Source organism: Antechinus flavipes, chromosome 3 (genome assembly GCF_016432865.1).
Source record: "Antechinus flavipes isolate AdamAnt ecotype Samford, QLD, Australia chromosome 3, AdamAnt_v2, whole genome shotgun sequence".
Taxonomy (NCBI): Eukaryota; Metazoa; Chordata; class Mammalia; order Dasyuromorphia; family Dasyuridae; genus Antechinus; species Antechinus flavipes.
Window position 1 is genome coordinate 626,880,623 of NC_067400.1, and position 6,511 is coordinate 626,887,133.

Genomic DNA, 6,511 nt, shown 5'->3' on the forward strand with positions numbered 1-6,511 from the left:
AAAGTTTTAACAGTCAATTTTTAAAAAGTTGAATTCCAAATTCCGTCCCTCCCGCCCCTGGAAAAGACAAGTCATGGATGAGGCTTATAAATGTGAAGTCACGCAAAACGTAGTTCCATCTTAGCCACCTTGCCAAAGAAAACAAATACAACAACAACAAGGAAAGTTTTTTCAAGCTGCCTTCGCAGGGGTGAGGGCGCCGGAGCTCCTGGGTCCTTGAGCACGGTCTTGGATGGCTGCCAGGATGCGAGCTGCCAAGCCCTTCACCAGAGATCACCCTCCCAGGAGCGCTTTTATATGGACATTTCTCCGGTTTCGCTCTCTGTTTGCCGGGGTTTTATCTTCCCGGATTTTCCTCACACCGCCCGGCTTGTCATATAGTACAATAGTATTTAATCACCGACACGTACGGCGACTTGTTCATCCATCCTCCACTCGTTGGCTCTCCCCCAGATCTCCAATTCTTTGCCACCACAAAAAGAGCCACTACCAGTGTTTTTGTACAAATAAGTCTCTTTCCCTGCCCTTGTAAGTCTTTGGGCTACAGACCTGATGTATTGTGATAGTGAACACCCTTGCTTCGCTCCTAATCTTATTGGTAAGGGTTCATTCATTGTCTTGCTCTTGGTTGTAGAGAGATAGTTCTTAGGATTTTAATAATATTCTATTGATTCTAATGATTTCTAGTGTTTTTAATGGGTAGCATATGTTTTCAAAGGCTTTTTAAAAAAATTGATTACCTATTGATATATGATTTTTATTACTGACATAGTCAATTCATCCTAACCACAGAGGAAGAAAGAAATTAAGGAGTCTAAATATAGCCCCCATAGTGCCCAGGATTCAATCATAAGGATTTAGATATGGTGGAATAACTGTCCACCTCAACCTTTGTGGCCAGTGGTTGTTCCAGGGTACAGAACTTAAGTTTAAGAATCAGGAGGTGTGAATTGGATACATAGCTGAAAGTTCTTGAAATAAACGGACTCCATTTTTCCCACCATCCTCTGGAGTCCCTTCTAATCACTTCACTAATCACCCTCCTATGGGGGCTCTAGAAAGCAATGGTATGTTTTATCACCCCAACTTAGGGGGGGGTCTAGAAAGCAGGATATAACAACATGGCTGGATTTGGGATCAGGTCTTTCTGATTCCAGGGTCACCTTTTTCTTTGATCCTGCCACTTTGGAAGAAGGAAACTTAGAGATTCCTAAAAGTATCTCTGAAAATAGCTGCGCAAAACTAGCAGACCTGCTTTAGCATCGAGCTAAATGTGAAAAAACAGGCTAGAAAATGAGAACATGAGAAAGAAAAGAAAGTCTGGTGACAAGGAAAAGAGAGGTAGAAGAAAAACTGGGAAGAGAAATGTGAGTGATACAAGAAAATCTTGAAAATAGACACAATTTGGTAAAGGAGGCAGAAAAATTCACAAAGAGAATAGACCTTAAAAACCAAAATAGGCCAAATGTTTAAAAAGGTACACAAATGAGGAGAATAATTCTTTGAAAAGTAAAACTTGCCAAATATTAAGATATAGAAAATTCACTGAAGAACTTAAAAAGTAGAAATGGCCAAATAGAAAAAAATATACCAAATTCACTGAAGAAAATAATTCCTTAGAAGGAAGAATTGGCCAAATGGAAAAGAAGATACAAATGCTCACTGAAGAAAATACTTTCTTAAAAGTAATAATTGAGCAAATGGAAGCTAATGAATATACGATACATCAAGAAACAATAAAACAGAAGAGAATAAAAAAAAATAGAAGGCAAAGTGAAATATCCCATGGGAAGAACAGCTGATCTGGAAAACAGACTGAGGAAAGATAATTTTTAAATTATTGAACTATCGGAAAGTCTTGATAGAATAAAAGAGCCTAAACATTATATTTCAAGAAATTATCAAGGAAAGCTGCCCTGACATTTGGAACAGAAGGTAAAGCAGAAATTCAAAGAATCTAAAAGAAATGCCAAAATGAAAACTCCCATAAATATTAGAGCCAAATTTCAGAGCTTCCAGGTCAAGGAGAAAATATTGCAAACATTAAGAGAGAATTCAAGCATTGTGGAGACACAATCAGGACAATACCAGATGAAACATTAAATTGCAATATGCTATTCTGGAGGATAAAGGAGCTAGAATAACAATGGAGCTAGAATAACCACAAAGAATCATCTACTCAGTGAAACAGTTTAATTCTTCAGGGAGAAAAATATTCACTGAAACAGGAGATTTTGAAAGCATTCCTTATGAAAAGACCAGAGCTGAATAGAAAATTTGGCTTTCAAATACAAAACTCAAGAGAAGTATAAGAAGATTAACAGGGAAGATCAATTATAAGGGACTTAATAAAATTAAACTGTTTACATTTCTTTGTGGGAAGATGATACTTGTAACTCATAAGAATATTCTCATTATTAGGGCAATTAGGAAGAATGTATATATATGGATAAAAGGCATGGATGTGAGTTGAACATGATGGGATAATTATCCAAAAATTTAAGGATGTATAAGAGGAATACACTAGGAAAAAGGGAAAGGGAGAGGTAAAATGGGGTAAATTATGTTATCTAAAAGATGAAGAAAACTTTTACAGTGGAGAGGAAGATTGGAGAGGTGGTAGAGAATGCTTGAATCTTACTGCCATCAGAATTGCCTCAAAGGGGAATAACATATATACTCCATTGAATATAGAAATCTATCTAACCCTACAAGAAAGTAGGAGGGGTAGGGGATAAGAAACTAGGGGACTACTGATAGAAGAGAGGGCAGATTGGGGTAGACTATAGTCAGAAGCAAAACACTTTGGAGGAGGGACAGAGTGAAAAGGAAAGAATAGAATAAACAGGAGAAACAAGGCAGAAAGAAATATGGTTGGCAATCATAACTGAAATTTTGAAGCAAATTTCTTTGATAAAGACCTCATTTCTAAAATATATAGAGACCTGAGTCAGATTTGTAAAAATAAGTCATTCCCCATTTGATAATCAATAGATATGAATAGTCAGTTTTCAAATGAAGTAATCTATAGTTATATGAAAAAATGCTCTTACATCGATTGGAAAAATGCAAATTAGAACAATGAGAGGTACTACCTCACTTCTATTAGATTGGCTAATAGGGCAGAAAAGTAAAACACAAATATTGGAGGGGATGTGGGAAAATTGAGACACTAATACACTGGAATTGGGAACTGATTATACATGGCAACTAGGAACTAGGCCCAAAGGGATACAAAAATATTTCCTGTGACCCAGAAATACTATTAGGTCAGTATTTCCCAAAAGACAAAAAATAAAAAATAAAAAGGAAAGAGATCTACAATTACAAAATTATTTATAGCCTCTCTTTTAATGATGGCAAAGAATTGAACATTGAGAGGATGCTCATCAATTGGAAAATGACTGAATAAGTTGTGGTATATGATTGTGATGGAATACTATTACAATACAAGAAATGATGAGCAGGCTGCTCTCAGAAAAAACTGCAAAGACTTGTTTTACTTGATATAAAGTGAAATTAGTAAATCAGCAGGACATTATACACAGTATAATGGAAATATCATATGATCAACTGTGAATGACATAGCTTTTCTCAGCAATTGAATGATCCAAGACAATTCTGAAGGTCTTATGATGAAAAATGCTATCCCTTCCCAGGGAAACACTTGGAGTCTGAATAGATTGAAACATACTTTCCCCCCATTTTAATAGCTTTTAATTTTTCCAAATACAAGCAAAGATAGTTTTCAACATACACCTTTGCAGAACTTTGTGTTCCAAATTTTAATTTTTCTCCTCCTCCTCTCACCCCGTCCAGACAGCAAGCAACTCAATATATGTTAAACATGAAGCACATTTTTAAAACTTAAAAAAACTTTTTGTATTTTCTTTTATAACATGACTAATGTGTTTTATATAACTACACATTTCAAATTGCTTGTCTTCTCAATGAGGGGGGTGAGGAAGAAGAAAGAATTTGGAACTCAAAATTTTTAAAATGAATGTTAAAATTGTTTTTACATGTGATTGGGGAAAAAGAAAATACTTTATTAAAAAAAAAGATATTTCCTCTGAGTTTTCATTTGTCTGCACTAAAGGGTCAAAATCTTGTACTCCTCTAAATTTAATTAAAGGAATTATTTTACTCTTTATATAATCTAGTGACTATAGTCTAGGGCTTTGGTATCTATATTAACTCACTTTGTGAGCAGTGGTGTCCAAAACTACTTTCTCCCCACTCTACACTAATTATTAGGCTTGCTTAAAAGTGGAAGTAGTAGTTGATTAACCTTTGATAGAGATCTTTGAGATCTTCTTCTCTATTATTTAGTAACAGAGGGGGATTCCTTTCAGATATAGGTTGGATTAGTAGCTATCTCTCTCTCTCTCACTTTCTTTTTTTCTTTTTCTTTTTTGTAATTTTTATTAGTTCCAAATTTTTGTTCCTTCCTCTCCCTCCTTAAGAAGGCACGAAAACAAATCCCCCAAACTCATTAAATATGTATAGTCATGCCAAATAAAGTTCTATATTAGCCATATTCTTTCCCCACCTTGAAAAAATGAAAAAATATGCCATGTGAAAGTGGATGTCGGGTTTCACCAAAAGTTCTTTGGAAATGTAGAGGGTCATTATGTTGATCTGTCCCAAGTTTTTCAAAGCTGATCATGATTTTACAACATTGCTGCTATTGTGCAGAGTGTTATATTAATCCTTCTAAATTTACTTTGTACCAATTCATGTAGAATTTCCTAGGTTTTTGTTTTTTGAAACCATCCCTTTCATAATTTGTAATGTTTGGGCTAACTTTCTGTCATAGTCTGATCCAGGCAGTCTCTTCCAGCAATCTGACAGTCTTAACCAGTCTCTTCCTTAATGTAGGAGGCAGGAGAGCCACCCTGAGGATGGTCAAAGATGGAATGTCTGTGGCTGACTTTGTCCTCAGTTTAAATATCTTATTACAATTACATCAGTTGTAGAACTATTACATCACCATGGTAAATACTAGTATATGTAAACTAGATAACCATTGTCTCATCAATTCCACTGAGTTAACACCTTGTTTCAAGTATACTTCTCCAAAGTTCTACCCTCTACAATAATTTCTTACAGCACAATATTCCATCACATTGATATATAATAACTTGTTCAGCCATTTCTCAATTAATAATTGACAGTCCCTAATTCTAAATCTTTAAAATCACTATAAATGATCTGTTCTAAATTTTTTTTGGGGGGGATATAATATGGGTCCTTTCTCTCTTTGTGGTATAAAGTTTTGCTGGGTCAAATAGGATGAACAGTTTATTTTTGGGGCATAGTTCCAAATTTCTTTTCAGAATGCTTGGATTAGTTTACAACTCCACCAACAACACATTAGTGTACCTATTTTCCTACATCCTCTCCAGCATTTGTGAAATTTTTACTTTAGCTAATTTGATAGCTGTAAGGTGGTACCTTAAAGTTGCCTTAATGTGCATTTCTCTTATTAGTCAGGGCATCTTTTCATGATTATTGAAAACTTGGATTTCTTCCTCAGAAAACTACCCACCCATAACCTTTGACCATTTATCAAGTGAAGAATGGTTGTTATTATAAATTTGATTCAGTTATCTGTATATTTAGAAATGAAATTTGCTAATAAGATCCACCCTTCCCCCAGTTTCCTGCTTTTATGCTAACTTCAGATGCATTTTTGTTGCACAAAAAGTTTTCCTTTAATCAAAATTATGCATTTTGTCTTCTATGAACTTCTCTCATTTGGTCATAAATTCTTCCTTGATCTGATAGGTAATTTCTTCCATGCTCCCCATGATATAATTAGACACTAAAAATCATGCACCCATTTTGAGATTATCTTGGTATATGATGTGAGATCAGTAACCAGGGTTTTAGAGTTAATAAAATATTAAGTTATTGTGCTCATTACTTCTGTATGTTGTGTACCCAATCTCTTCCATTGAGAAACCTATTTCTTACCCAAATTTCAATGCCAAATTTTCACGATAATAGTTTTCTAGGATAGTGTGAAGTATATTACTAAGCTCCTTCTCATTTTTACTGTTTTTATTTTTTGTTTACTATTCTCCATTTTATTATTGTTGTTCAATAATTTTTTTCCTGCTAGTTTGGTTTATATGCACCAAGTAAATTAATTTAATACTGCCATTTTTTATTGGTTCAGTTTATGCATGAGCAACTAATATTTCTCTTTGTGCAAACTAAGTTTTGTAAATGTGTTCATATGGTTCTCGTGTCTAGGCAGATAAACTCCCAAGTATTTTATACTGTCTAGATATTTTTAATGAAATTTCTCTATCTTTTGAATATGCAGAAATGCTGATGATTTGTTTGGGTTTATTTTATATCTGTAACTTTACTAAAGTAATTGTTTCAACTAGTTTTTAGTTGGCTTTCTAGAATCCACAACATAAACCATCAAGTGATCATTTTGTTTCTTCATTGTTTTGTTCATATTGTTCAATATGACACAATATTTTTTATATGTTAT